This window comes from Pipistrellus kuhlii, unplaced genomic scaffold (assembly GCF_014108245.1).
Source record: "Pipistrellus kuhlii isolate mPipKuh1 unplaced genomic scaffold, mPipKuh1.p scaffold_m20_p_18, whole genome shotgun sequence".
Taxonomy (NCBI): Eukaryota; Metazoa; Chordata; class Mammalia; order Chiroptera; family Vespertilionidae; genus Pipistrellus; species Pipistrellus kuhlii.
This window is the reverse complement of record NW_023425493.1, coordinates 13,695,404-13,711,114: the sequence shown is the minus strand read 5'-3', so window position 1 is coordinate 13,711,114 and position 15,711 is coordinate 13,695,404. Positions and strand designations below refer to the sequence as shown.

At 37.4% G+C, this 15,711-nt stretch overlaps 1 pseudogene; it reads left to right on the top strand.

Moving 5' to 3' along the window:
* Positions 1-555: 555 nt before the first annotated feature.
* Positions 556-947, top strand: LOC118721459 (annotated as a pseudogene).
* Positions 948-15,711: the final 14,764 nt, after the last annotated feature.

Genomic DNA, 15,711 nt, shown 5'->3' with positions numbered 1-15,711 from the left:
ATTAGGATACAGACTAGCACAAAGGAAAGACTACTTTAACAAAGAGGGAGAAGACTGCTCCACAAGCCAAGAAGAAAAGCCTCCGATATCATCAACCTTGCTGACGTCTTGCTATCGGACTTCTAGCCTCCAAATTTGTGAGAAAAATTATTTCTGTTGGTGAAGGCCACCCACTAGTTTGTTATAGCAGCACTAGCAAGCTAAATCATAGAATTTATAACATAATAACAGGTCAAGAAGAATGAAGAATGCCCCACATACCTTTGGTTCCCTGGGAATGGGGTAAGGGTCATTTATTCAGGCAGGGACTGGTAGTATTAAAAAATATAGATTGGAATGTAGAAAGAACAAAAAATGAGGAAATCAAATCTAGAGGGGTCACATGGAAGCCAGCCTTTCTACAGAGATACTCATTCATTCTCACCATCTCCACCCTCACACATCCCTTTCAATGCCAGCAAAGTAAGCCACCAATCATGGAAGTCTACTGCAGATTTTACTTCAGATTTCACTTGTATCAAAAATATCAAGTCCCTGTTCTCCCAGGTCCTCGTTTCCAAGATGACTAAGAAAAGAAGGAATAACAGTCATGCCAAAAAAGGCCGAGGCCATGGGCAGCCTATTCATTGCACCAACTGCACCCGGTGCGTGTCCAAGGACAAGGCCATTAAGAAGTTTGTCATGTGAAGCATAGTAGAGGCCACAGCCATTGGGAACATCTCTGAAGCGAGTGTCTTCGACACCTATGTGCTTCCCAAGCTGTATGTGAAGCTGCATTACCGTGTGAGCTGTGCCATTCAGAGCAAGGTAGTCAGGAATCGTTCTCGTGAAGCTCAAAAAGACTGAACATTCCCACCCCAATTTAGACCTGTGGGTGCTGCCCCATGACCTCCACCAAAGCCGATGTAAGGAGCTAAGTCCTTAAGGAGTGAAGAACAGTTCTCTGGCAGAGGAAAATAAATGGAAACTGTACTTCCTGATGGGTGTGGCTCAGTTGGTCAGGCACCAAAGGGTTGCCAGTTCGATTCCAGGTCAAGTCATGGGTTATGGTCTTGATTCCCAGTTGGGGACATTCAGGAAGCAGCTGATTAACGTTGCCCTCCGGCATCCGTGCTTTGCTCTCTCCCTCTCCCTTCCTCTCTCTCTAAAACCAATGAAAATATTTTTAAATCAAGAAATGCTTTTGAGTAAAAAATTTCAAATAACTATTAATCTAGAAGAGGAATAAATAAACACTGTCTAGGCAGATGAATTGTTTAATTGAAAAGATCCTGGGAGGAAGTGGTAATTTTATTTAAAGACTGAAAAGGATTTTTAAGGAAAGAAAAATGTATTAGAGCAGATACTACCAGGTAGATATCTAGAAGAAAGCTCTGGCGATTAATTTGCTCATCAAATATGGAAGATTTAATGACTTTCTTAAAGGAAATTTTGGGAAAGGGCAATTTTTTGAAAGGATTTGCAATTTTTTTAAGGATTTGCAATTTTTTGAAATTGTGAAACAATTGAATTTTAAATGAGAACTTTAAATCTATCTGTATATCTAAAGTTGTTTTGTTGGTTGGGTGATATGAAAATAGAAGATGTACTTCTTCACCCCTAATCAATCATGTCAGATACGTTAGACTTTAAAGTGTTTCTTTACATTTAAAAATACTCAGACTAAAATGGTCATTTTATTGATTTTTCAGACATTTTTAATATTGGTCAGTACTACTATTTCTACACACCAAAGAACTTAGCAGTTCTTCACTCTGGCCATTTCATGGAAAAAATGAAACAGATAAAGAAGTTGTCGATAGTATATTAAAATTTAACTTGGGGGCAGTGACAAAACAGCCACTGGGATGTAAAATACAGCATAGGGAATATAGTCAGTAATACTGTAATAACTAGGCGTGGTCTCAGGTAGAGACCTGGAATATTGGGGGAAATACTTTGTAAAGTATATGACCGTCTAACCACTATGCTGTACACCTTAAATTAATACAAAATAATATTGAATGTAAAATAAAATTATTTTAAAAATTTGAACCCCCCCCAATTGCATTTACCATATTCTATTCATTCATTTTTTCCCCATTTAACTCAGAATATTTTTATCAATCACTTATTATGTGCTAAGTACAGGAATATCACACCGAACAAGATAAGCACTTCTCACAGCCTCCCAGGGAGGCAGGATTAAACAGTTACGTGAATAATTATTCAAGAAAACTAAAATTGGGCTGAGCTGCAAAAACAGGAGTCACCATCAGAAAAAAAAAAAAAATTGAATGTCGCTTTGAAAATGTAAGAGCAATCCACCTCGTTTACCAATCCACCTCCTTAGCTGCAGCTTCTGTTAAAATCATCTTCATGAACTTCTGAAGAGGGATGTTTGTCTTAGATTGAACAAGGATGTCTTGCCTCGTTTGTTTCTAAATTTGATATGCTTCTAAATATAGGTCCTGATCTCGCACATTCTGCTTCTGGAAAAAGGAGAGCTGAAACCGTTGCAAAGCGGGAGAATTCGTAGCCTCAGTAATAGAGGCTGACTCCGAGCGAGCGAGCACCCGCAGAAGTGTGTGTGTTTGCTTAAGGGTGTAGGGCAGCTCCCAGAATTCCTAGCTCCAGGTTATCTTCCAGGAAAAACACCCAAAATTATCCTGCAGAACCGCTCTGGGGAGGGAATTACTGGTGCTGCCACGCAGTCAACTTCCTCCTCTTGAACTTGATGTTACGGCAAACATTTCCATCACAAACACCATTGCCCCTCTGCCTTCTGTCTCTAGTTTCAGAGGTTCCAGTCCGGCCTGAGTGCCACTGAGTGGCAGAACCTGGGGGGCATGCCCATGTGGTACCTGCATCATTGCCAGACTGTTAACTGCTATAGCTCTATGGAGAAACTCATAATATATGCCGGTGGGTCTTTTTCTACTGGAGGGTTCTTAACCCAGGTGGTTCATCAGCATTATTTGGTCAGTTTTGGAATATACCTATGCCTGGAACCATCTCTGGGAATTCTAACTAAATGATTCTGGAGAAGGGCCTGGAAAGATTTCAGAGAGGAAGGGAGGAGAAAGAGATAGAAACACAATGAGAGAGACGGATTGATCAGCTGCCTCCTGCATGCCCCCTAGCGGGGATTGAACCCCAAACCTGGGCATGTGTCCTGGCAGGGAATCAAACTGTGACTTCCTGGTTCATAGGTCGACACTGAACCATTGAGCCACACTGGCCAAGCATGTGCATTTTCTTTTATAAAGTAACAGTCTCATCCAGTTCATTGATTTCTGTTTATTTCATGGGTATGAATCACATTATTTGATTCCTGGCCTTGAGAGTAAAGTTATCCATATAACCAATGTAAAAGTGGGCTTAATTAGAACCTGCATTTTAACAAGGCATCAAGTAATAAGTGCGATATGTACTAGCATATATGTTAAAGTTTGAGAAGATTTTTATCGTATGTGAGAGAGGAAACTTTTTGATATAAGCAAGCTCAATCAGGAGAGGTCTTCTCTCAAAAATAATATATATTTTAGGAAGAGGGATTCCCTCTTCCTTTTAAATCTCAAGCCACAAGGATGTAAGCTTGGGGTTGTGAGGGCCTTCTTTCCTGCCACATAGAACACTAGCCAGAACATGCATCCAGTCCACAAAAGGAAGGAGGGTTACAGGTATAGGAAGATAGAACCCAAACATTACTTGGGTTCCTGGCCTGCCTCAAGTTAGATCCACACTTGGAATTCCCAGTTAAATAAATTCCCTTTTTTGCTTAAACAATTTTGAGGTGAGTGACTATCACTTGAAGCAGAGAGTTCTGAAATCTGTAACACAGATCTCTGTGTCTCAGCCCGCAAATATCAAATACCAAGAGATACATACATTTACCATTCTGGAGTATCATGTGGGATTTAATCTGATTTCCAGGCTATTTTTGAGCCAGAAGCTCCACAGAGGAAGTAGTCAATGGCCAAATGGTATAATATTATATCTCATTGTCAAGAAGAGTACTGGTCTTATTTCATATCACGCAAGTTTCCCCTTCTGTTCTTTTTCAAGTAGCTCCCAAGCCCAAGATTTCCAATTAGTTAATAAACTTTGTCTCCAGCTGTCCCTCTTGTTGTGCAAATTTCCATAGAAGGAAGAAAACCAATTAGCATGCACCTGAATGCATTTACGTAGGCAAGATTTTTTAAGTGGCTTTTTACTAGAAAAATCTAAGCAACCCTAGAAAAATAAATCAACAAGCTTCTGGAATAGGAGACTGGAAATGAAGGACTTCTCTCACCTGGGTTAACAATATTGGATGGACTGAGAGATGGATAACTAACTGCTAATGAGAAGTTTCCTATAGAAAACAGTCCTGTGATTTTTTAGTGTTGATAACAGTTTTTAGTGTCGGGAAAGACCAAGCCTAAAAGCCTTCTTTGCTACATAAACATGTGGGACAGAAAATTATTACTTTTTAAAAAATATATTTTATTGATTTTCACAGACAGGAAGGGAGAAGAATAGAAAGTCAGAAACATAGATGAGAGAGAAACATCAATCAGCTGCCTCCTGCACCCCCCTCCCCCCCACTGGGGATGTATCCGCAACCAAGGTACATGCCCTTGACCAGAATCGAACCTGGGACCCTTCAGTCTGCAGGCTGAAGCTCCATCCACTGAGCCAAACCAGCTAGAGCAGAAAATGATTACTTTTAATCCTCTTGTAGGACCAATTAATTTTCAATAGGTTCTGCTCTGTTTTATTTCTAGTTCTTTATCCACTTCCTTTAAGCAATATTGGGGGGACAATATGTGTGCTCCTATAGTCTTATTAAAACATAAATCACCTAGGGCAAAGTAGAGAATTCAACATTTAATGTGCATGAGTTCTCAAAAATATTATCATTCTTTATCTGGCCTATAAATATGCCTTATAAATAAGATATAGCCGAAACCGGTTTGGCTCAATGGATAGAGAGTTGGCTTGGGGACTGAAGGGTAACGGGTTCGATTCCGGTCAAGGGCATGTACCTTGGTTGCGGGCATATCCCCAGTAGGGGGTGTGCAAGAGGCAGCTGATCGATGACTCTCTCTCATCAATGTTTCTAACTCTCTATCTCTCTCCCTTCCTCTCTGTAAAAAATCAATAAAATATATTTTAAAAAAAATAAATAAGATACAGCAGTGATTTAAAGTCCAAACAAAAATCACACTTTTCTCCAAACAAAACACAAAGGAATATGAAACCTACAATATGATTCTTGCCTTAAAACCTATTCATATATATATATATATATATATATATATATATATATGAATATTTAAGATTAGAATTTGCCACCCCCACTCAAATAATAATCTTATAGCTAACTTCTACACAGTGCCAGCATTGCTTTGCCCATATTAATTTATTTCATCCTCAGAGTAACCTCTAAGGTCAATGTTACCATCATCAGCATTTCACAGGTGAGAAAACAGAAGCATAGCTATTTGGCCAACATCATGCAGTGACTAAGCAATGGAGCTGAGGTTCCAGCTGTGCTATACTGATCACCTACCAAGTAGAAAATAACTATTCCATATTTAAGAGAAATTTGGCAAAGCTGTTACATTTATATGAACACAGACAACTGATTCTTCTCACAAAACTCAGTTCGAAAACCTCAGAGAACTGCCAATGACATTCTGTCACCTTTCTCAGAGCTGGCACAGGGACCAGGCACGTGGTCTCCAGTGTTAAATATTTACGGTCAGATCCATCTTAATGCTCATCCTCAGATTTCCCACCTCCCTCTCCCTAATTCCCACTTGGAAATAACCTATGAGTTCATACACAATTCTGCACTTTTGAGAGGATTTATCCCAAATGTCCTTGGATTACAATTGTGTGTCTGATTTATTAACCTAAGAAACTACAAGCTCTTGAAAGAACATTTTTAAAAGTACTATTACAAAGCATCTAAGGCAAGGTTTTATATGGACTACATACATAATAAGCCCTTGTTAACTGTATTAATTAATATCTAAGGTAAAAATTTACTTCTTCCTTAAGTATAGCATTCCAAGCAGTTGTCTCAAAATTTGGCGGGGGTGTGTGGGGGGTGGTGAGGACAGGATGATGATGACTGAGGGATGATGATAATAATAATGATGAATAATTATGGTAGATGGAAAGAAAGAAAGAAAGAAAGAAAGAAAGAAAGAAAGAAAGAAAGAAAGAAAGAAAGAAAGAAAGAAAGAAAAGTCTAGTATTGGGTAGTTCTATAGAAAGTAACTGTTTTCCAAAATAATTTTGATAATTAATTCTCTTGCAAATATTCACCACCAATATCTACATAACCACCTCAATATGTCTCATTTACCTGATGCAGACAAACGCAGCTTCTTCCAGTCCCTTATTGAGAAAATGGAGGGTAAAACAATGAGATGACACACTTAAAGCTTCCCAGGCTCAGTGGAGAAACAGGGCAGCAGTGTATTCATCCTTACCGCATATTTCCATGGCATATCTACAACAATAACAGCAAGAAGTAAACAGGATAAAATTTCTAAACGGCAATATTTCTCTCTCTCATTTTCCAATACCTTAATATTTAACCTCAGAGAACTGCCAATGACATTCTGTCACCTTTCTCAGAGCTGGCACAGAGACCAGGCACGTGGTCTCCAGTGTTAAATCTTTGCTCTCTCTCTCGGCAGCCTTATAATTGTCAAATCACCTTGTACTCAGGTCAGACTCCTATAAGACAGTAATGGCAGTTCCCATGTCACAGAGCTGCTGTGATGTTTGGACGGGGTGCTAGGCAATGAGAACAGTAAACTGCATAGAGAAAGCCCTCCGAGAGTACTGAGCTCTATTTTACAGGTGTTCTCTGGCAATATTCCTATCTCCCTAACATTGTCCAATTGTCAGGAAAAAAAAAAAAAAAAAAAAAAAAAAAAACATTTAAAACCTAATTGTAGCACAGAATTTGCATGCATGAGTAAAGACCTTGCCTGTTGGTCTCAAAATGACTCCTCAGATCTTAATTTCCCTGTATGTCTGAGAAGGAAATGGCAATGATAATTATTTACTTTTTGATGTAATTATTCTGTTCTGAGTTCATAGTTTGTATGTATATTGTTATTTGCCTCATCAGGTCTTTCGTCAATCTGACTCTCATGTGTAATATCCTGTTAGCATCCTGATGTAATGCATTTAGGACAGGCACGGTCATCCGTCTTGGTCCTTCTAGGCTAAGAGATAATAAAATGAACCGCAGAAGAAAAATCACATGTTTGCTTTTTGTTTTGTTTTTTGTTTTTTGAAGATCTGTGACAGTAAAACAATATATGTATTTTTAATTTCTGAAAGACTGTACATTTTGCAGTTAATTCATTTCTCCCGAGACTCTTAATGTGGTACAATTTGCATGTTAATTATTGCGTCTCAAAGGATTAATTGATTACTTCAAATAAATGTGATGGATTTTCTAATGAATTGTCCTAATGTGGGAGGGGGAAAAAATACAGGAATGAAAATGAGCTCCAGCCCACGCAGAAAATTTCTAAAAGACCTCTTGCGCCGAAACCGGTTTGGCTCAGTGGATAGAGCATCGGTCTGCGGACTGAAAGGTCCTGGGTTCGATTCCGGTCAAGGGCATGTACATTGGTTGCGGGCACATCCCCGGTAGGGGGTGTGCAGGAGGCAGCTGGTCGATGTTTCTCTCTCATCGACATTTCTAGTTCTCTATCCCTCTCTCCTTTTCTCTGTAAAAAATCAATAAAATAAATAAATAAATAAATAAATAAATAAATAAATAAATAAATAAATAATATTGATAAATCTTTGTTAAAAAAAAAAAAAAAAGACCTCTTGCATGCTTCATGGAAAGGAATCCATGGTTTTAAAAGAGATGAGTCTTATTTTGGAGCAGACTCGTCACAGATGCAGTCCCAGAATATTCAGTGCTTCTCAGTATCAACTCAGACATTGAGGAAGAGTGTCAAAGGCCAGCAGTGCCTCAGAAAAGGTCTGGATCAAGCTGTTGGATGATTAAGAACTTGACTTTTGTTGTCAACTATTAAACATATTTATAATTTAGATTATAGCCAATTATGGAGCTATATTCCAAAGCTATGTGAAGGATTTCTAAGTCAAATTCCTTTTCCTCAATAATTTCATGTGTCCCCATAGAATAACATTTTCCTTCTTGGGAACTCTAATTTTTTACCTATGCATTTCATTGAATGAGTTTACCAACAAAGCTTCAATTTACCTTCCTTGGACATGGAGAAAGTTTAGACTTCCATCACCCAAACTGCAACAGAATTTTACGCATGTCAAATCACCTTGTACTCATCAATAAAATAAGTGCATGTCTGAACTGAGACTCACATAATTTTAATTAATGGGATACTCATTTTCTTTCTTCTTAATCAAGAATCTAGATATAATTGCTTTTGCTGCAATTATCAATGTGCTATATTTCCAAGCTTTTGACAAATGATTCTAGGAATTATAAATTGATTTTGCCATCAGAATGAGTAACATAAATGCCTGATCAAAATAATTGCCTCTACATTTCTGGCATTTTCATGCTCCCTCCATGGAAAAAAAAAACAAAAACAACCCCTAAAATTTTTCTTAGTTGAGGTCCTTCCCAGAAATGTGAAACCACTAAGTGAACAGATTTTCTTCGCTCTAAAACACCTGCAAAAGTAGTTATACTCTGTCTTCTTCCAAAGAATTTTCATCCTGTGCAGCCCTATTTAGCATTTAACACATCAAAGTCATGTCAAATTTTCTAATCTTCTAATCGTCCTTTCACCAGAGGTAGGTGGAATATTGAGTGGCATCATGACAATTCTTTCCTAAATCGGAGACACTAAGATCTGCAAGTGCCATACATGTGTGATAACTCTTCTTCACCCCTGTCTTTAATGAAAAGCTCACATCGCATCTGCACAGGCAAGCTAAATCTCAAAAGGAGAGAGAAAAAAAATTTTAAGCTGCACGAGTGATGCTAACACCATGGACTTTGGAATAGGTAGGCCAGCATACCTTGTCACAGTTATAGCTTAACTTTTGAGCCTCTGACTCTCTACCCTTGAAATGTGAAAAAAATAATATGAGATAATAATATCTAGCTTCCAGAACCACTGTGAGAATTCACGGAGCTAATCCACAATAGAAGATGGGTACCTAATAGGCATTTTTGCAGATGGCAGCTATTTTTATTAAATTGTGTCAGGGACATAATTTATCATTTCCACCAGGGCCATTTAATTGGACTGGTATAGACAGTCCAGATGAGAACATACAATGCAACACAGTAACTTCAGTCTCAGCTGGACCAGATCTATCACAAAACAGCAAAGGAAGGAAATAGAGCGTTGAGCTTGTTACTTTCCAAACTGAATCCCCCAGAGAGTCATTCGGATAATTATTTGTTTCTTTCATACATCATAGAATTAGCAATTCGGCCATTCCACTTAGCCACTCTCCTTTCTTCCATCTTTTTCTATATTCTCCAACTTCTTAGGTATGTTTACATCCAAGCCTATTGATGCTTTAAGAAATACTTTCTGATGCAATGTAAGTGACTTTGAGTTAGAATGCTTTGAAATGAGGACTGAATTCTGAATTATCTCCATTGCCTGCTTATAGTTTCTACCTAAGCCAATGCCAAAACACTTGCTCAAATGCTTACTTAGGACATAGCTACTTTCTATTTAATCACAAAACTCCTTTGATAGAGACAACAGATGATTTATTGCCTGAAATGGTGTTCTGTATATTTTGCCCATTTTTTCTGTTGGAATCATATGGTTTTCCTATTGCATTTTACAAATCTTCATATTTTACAGGTATTAACACTACTATTAGACATGCTTAAATTATGTTTCCCTAAGGTGTGATTTGGCGCTTTTTTTATGTGTTTTGTGTGTGTGTGTGTGTGTGTGTTTCAAGTTCTAGCCATAAATTAACAAATATTAATTAAGAGCTTACTGATGTCAGGCATTTATAAGATGCTGAGTCTATAAGACAGAAATGTGTGTTCTTCTCAGTTTGCATTCAGGAGAGAAATGTAACTGTGAAAAATGCAGCAGACAGTCAAATAACAAAACTGGAAACCAATGGCTTACGCATAAAGAATTTAAGTTTAATTTTTTAAAAATCTAAGTTAGTTAGACCAAGCCTCATACAGCTGATCACTCTCGAGTTGCTGTTGCCAAGGACCCCAGACTTTTCTCTTTCTGTCCCATCCACCAACCTTAGCTCATGGCTTTCATACTCATGATTACAAAATTGCTGTTAAAACTCTCCAGACATAATTTCCACAATTTAAGTAGGAATTACAGAGGAGTTCTAGAAGTAGGAGACTATCAGGTAAGGAAGTGCCAGAAACCATCAGCTTACGACTGACTGACCAGCTCCTGGTGGGAAGAGGGCTTTGGGAAGGGGGTATTTTTGTTTACCTGGATACAACGGTACTCTGATAATATCAAGAGCTTCTTAATAAGGAAGAACTAGTAATGGATATTAGATGGCAACTAACAGCTTCAGTCTCAGGAAGACTGTTTACAAAAAATAATAATTAAAATAACTATAAATTGGGATTTAAAAAAAAAGAGTAAGGAATGCTGCTATAAAGACTATAGGGAATGGAACTATTGATTATATTAGGATGTTCCTGGAAGTCCTCTTAAAGAGGTAACAAAGCATGATGGGAAGGGTGAGAAGGAGTCAGTCATAGAAACAATGAAAGAAAAAGTGATCCATGCAGAAGGAATTAAAAATGCAAGAGCTCTGAGGCAAAAAGACAAACAAACAAACAAAAAACCACTTGGGTTATCCAAACTAAAAGAAGACTAGTGAGTGCAGGGAAAAGATCCAGAGGAAATACCCACCAGTTACCTGACCCAATCTCATCAGTTCAACAAAGAAGGAAACCCAGACCAAGAATGGTTAAACAATTCTCAGATAATCATTCTTTAATTATTGGTTCCTTATAAGGACTCCTTAAACTAAAATTCAAGCCATCAATTTCTGATCTAACTTTTTCCCCCCTACAGCATACAATAGCTTGATTTTAACTTTCAAACACAGACATGAAGGGAGAGAAAAATCTTTTATTTTTAAATTTAACTTATTGATGTGACATTGGTTCACAAAACCATACAAGTTTCAAGTGTACAACTCAATCAAACATCATCTGCGCAGTGCATTGTGCGTCCATTGTCCCAAGAAAAGTCTCTTTCCATCCCCAATGCTCCCTCCCCCTTTGCCCATCTCTACTTATCCCCACCCCCTTTCCTTCTGGTTATCACCAATCATATATATATAAATATATATGATTATATGAATATAGTTTGTTTGTTTAATCCCTTCATCTTCTTTCATCTAGCCCCCCAGCCAAATACGTTCTTATATGTGAAAGAAAGCTTCCTATAGCGAATCTAAAGCTTTAGGTTTAAATTAGAAGGAATACAGAAATAAATAAAATGTTGACAGTGAACATGTCTGTATTAAATCAATATAGATATAACATATAGTTCCATAGGAAATAATCGATGACAATGATTGAAGGGGGGGAAAAAGAGACAGGGAGAGTTAGAAAATATTTCCGTTAGAATATCTAGTAAATTAAACAACTTATCTATTTGCCTGGTTCCTACTCAGCCTAACCCAGTTCAAGAACCATTTAAAGCTGAAGACTTTAGCAAAAAGAACTTATCTTATCCTCCATGTAATTTCACACAACCCTGCTACCAGTTAGTAAAGATACTGAGGAAGAGTTTGCTGGCAAGTTAATGCAGGCCTATTGTGAAACACATGCCACACTAATAGTTTATATAAAACAGCTTATCATTATGTTTCACTGATATTTCAATCACTGATCTAAAGTGATTACTGTTCAAGAGCAAGTACAACAATTATTATAATCTTAATTTTTACTGGCTCCTAATCCTTCATCACATAACTTAAAGTCATAGTCCCTCTAGATCACATGTGTCAAACACAAGGCCCGCGGGCCAAATCCGTCCCGCCAGGCCTTGCAATGTGGCCCGCACCGAGCTGTCATCACTGCACTCCGCTGCGTTTCCATCACAATGACAGTTTATGACTGTTCAGTAAACCATTCGGCCTGCGATTTAGGCTGGATTTTAGATTTTGGCCCCTTCTCTGATTGAGTTCGACACCCCTACTCTAGATAGTAAATCAAATTGATAACTCATTGTAAATACTTAATAGATTTTTAATGAGTCATATAAATTCTTAGATTTTTTTTCCTAATGAAGTTTCTCTACAAGAAGTTAATGCATTTATCTGAGTTTCTTTTACCCAGGGTATACATTCTTAAAAAGTTATTGAAAATATGTTCCATAATTATGTACAGTGTTACATAATTAGACTACAAATTGTACTACAAAATCTATATTAGTTCTAAAATTTTCTCATTAGTTGGTAATTAAATAACTTAAATGCTAGAGCACATCATCCTCTGCTGATGGAGATACAAAGGGGCAGATGGCTCTCCAGTAATTATTATGATTTCTTCAGTCAGACACATTTTAAAATTATGTAAACAGAGCCAAGTAGAGTGATGAATCAAACTGGGAATTAACAATGCATAAATGCAGAATATCATGAAGATGTTTTAAAGAAATTTGTGTTCTTATTTCTAGCTAACTTTACTCCATTTCTGTCTCGTGAACACATCTTGAACATGCTTTCACTGGTTATTTCTTGAAAGACTCCACTATGAGAAAGACAGCGGATGCATTCATTTTGATAAAGTTTTTCCAGTTGATTATGTTGTCTACAGAGAGTTCAACAGACTTAACAGAACTGGATGACACCTGTCATATAACCACAAAAGATGTACTTACCAGAATAATATATCATAGAAAGAACAAAATATAGATATCAAAATGAGAAGCACAATTGGCCCAGGCAATGTCAATACACTTGCCAAATCTAGTCCTTACTGAAAGAGAACTTGATCCTTGGAGAGGAAACACTTGCGTACTATGCCTCTCGAAAGGAGTTATGATAGCAATACTCCGGCATTCTCAGTAGTTAGAGATGAATTGCTGCTTTCTTCTTCACTAACTGCACAAGAGACTGAGCTAAAATGTTCCCTTAAGTGGATCTAGACTCTAGAGTAGCAACATATCATGATTTAACTGTTATCAATTATCCCTGGGAGGAATGATCCACATGCCTCTCCCTGCCATTCCAGACTCTTGGTACCAGACATGTCATATAGCACACATTCTAAAATCTCTAGTATACAATATCCATCATCTGTGGCAAAGGCTAAGTATGCTGCAATAGTGGCTGGGCAGTAACACGAAGAAGGCAATATCTGTACTACTTTCTCTTCTGTCTCATAAGTCTTTAGATCATCTACATAAAGAAGAGTGAATCATATTTTTTATCTATTTTCCCCCCAAATATATCCCAGGCCTTTAAAGAAAGAGGAACTCAATCCCTTGAGCAAATGGTGAAGAACCATGTCATGGTCCTATATGCAAGGTAGCTCCACAGTATATTGTATATAAAGTCCACAAAATCATAATATTAAGAGAAATGAGATACCTCTAAGACAGGCTGAGGAATGCTCTATCCAGACTAATGGTCTTGACATTGACATTTAAATCCTTGGATAATGACAGTAATGAGATATTTTTCAACAGCTGGGGAGTTCTCAAACTTTCCATTCTTAGGTGGAAGGCATTTTAGGGGTTTTATGTACCTGCTGTAGAGTCAGCCTGCCTGAACTTAAATCCTGGCTCTACAACATTGCTCCACAAAGAGGTGACTTTTTCTGGTTCTCAAGTTCTGGGAATCTTAATTTCTTCACCTGCAAAATGGGTCTTAATTTGTAGGCTCATTAGGAGAATTTAAAGTAAAAACATTGGCAAAGTATTTGATACAGCGCTTACTACATTCAGAAAAAGTTATTAGCCTGGTCGGTGCGGTTCAGTGGTTGAGCATTGATCTATGAACCATGGTTCAATTCCCGGTCAGGGCACATGCCCAGATTGCGTGCTCAATCCCCAGTGGGGGGTGAGCAGAAGGCAGCCAATCAATGATTGTCTCTCATGTTTCTATTGAATATCTGTCTCTCACCCTCTCCCTTCATATCTGAAATCAATAAAAATATATTTTTTAAAAAGAAAAGAAAAGTTATCAGTAAAGATTAAAAAAAAAAAGAGCTAATAATTGCATATATTTGGGCTTCATGAATAGTTAAGAGCAGAGCATGTCTCTTTTGCATTTTCTCTTCTTTTTTGACTCCCTACAGAATGGAAAGTCAATAAGCAGCTGATTGATGTAATGAAATCCTTCAGTGTATATCAAATCAGCAGGACAAGGATAGTATCACATAATTTTACGTCTGGGTTAGATTCAATTACTGCAAGAAGTTCATAAGATCAGAAGTTACAATTCTTGCTGTTGTCCAACTTTCTGTTTGTCATACTACCCTTCATCTTTATGGTCAGAAAATGTAATTTTAAGGTTAAGTAACAAAAAAATATATAGCTTCAACATTTTTTAAAATGTTTTAATATCTCAAACCACTATGGCCAATTAATCTTCGACAAAGGAGGCAGGAACATACAGTGGAGTCAAGACAGTCTCTTCAATAAATGGTGTTGGGGAAATTGGACAGATACATGCAAAAAAATGAAACTAGACCACTAACTTATACCATACACTAAAATAAACTCAAAATGGATAAATGACTAAAAATAAGACGGGAAACCATAAAAATGCTAGAGGAATCCATAGGCAGAAAAATCTCAGACATATGCCAAAGCAATTTCTTCACTGATACTGCTCCTTTATTAAAGAGAAAATAAACAAGTGGGCCTACACCAAAATCAAAAGCTTCTACACAGCAAAAGAACTATCAACAAAATAATAAGAAATCCCACTGCACGGGAGAACATATTTGCCAATGTTATCACTAATAAGGGTTTAATCTCCAACATTTACAGGGAACTCATACAATTTAACAAAAGGAAGATAAACAACCCAATCAAAAAATGGGCAACGGACCTAAATAGATACTTTTTTAAAGAAGACAGAAGGAAAACCAAAAGGCATATGAAAACATGCTCAATGTCACTAATCATCTGAGAGATGCAAATCAAAATGACAGTGAGATACCATCTCACACCTATCAGAATGGCCAACATCAACAAATCAACAAACGAGTGCTGGCGAGGATTCAGAGAAAAAGGAACCCTCGTGTACTGCTGGTGGGAATGCAGACTGGTGCAGCCACTGTGGAGAACAGTATGGAGTTTCCTCAAAAATCTAAAAAATGGAACTCCCATTTGACCCAGTGATCCCACTTCTAGGAATATATCCCAAGAAACTAGAAATACCAATCAGAAAGGATATATGCACCCCCATGTTCATAGCAGCACAATTCACCGTAACTAAGATTTGGAAACAGCCTAAATGCATATTAGCAGATGAGTGGATTAAAAAACTCTGGTACATCTACACAATGAAATACTACACTGTGATAAAAAAAAAAAAGGAGTTCTTACCATTTGCAACAGCATGGATGGAACTGGAAAGCATTATACTAAGTGAAATAAGCCAGTCAGAGAAAGATAAATATCACATGATCTCACTCATTTATGAAATATAATGAACAACATAAAGTGATGAACAAAAACAGATTCAGAGACAGAGAAACATAGATCAGACCATTAAACCTCAGAG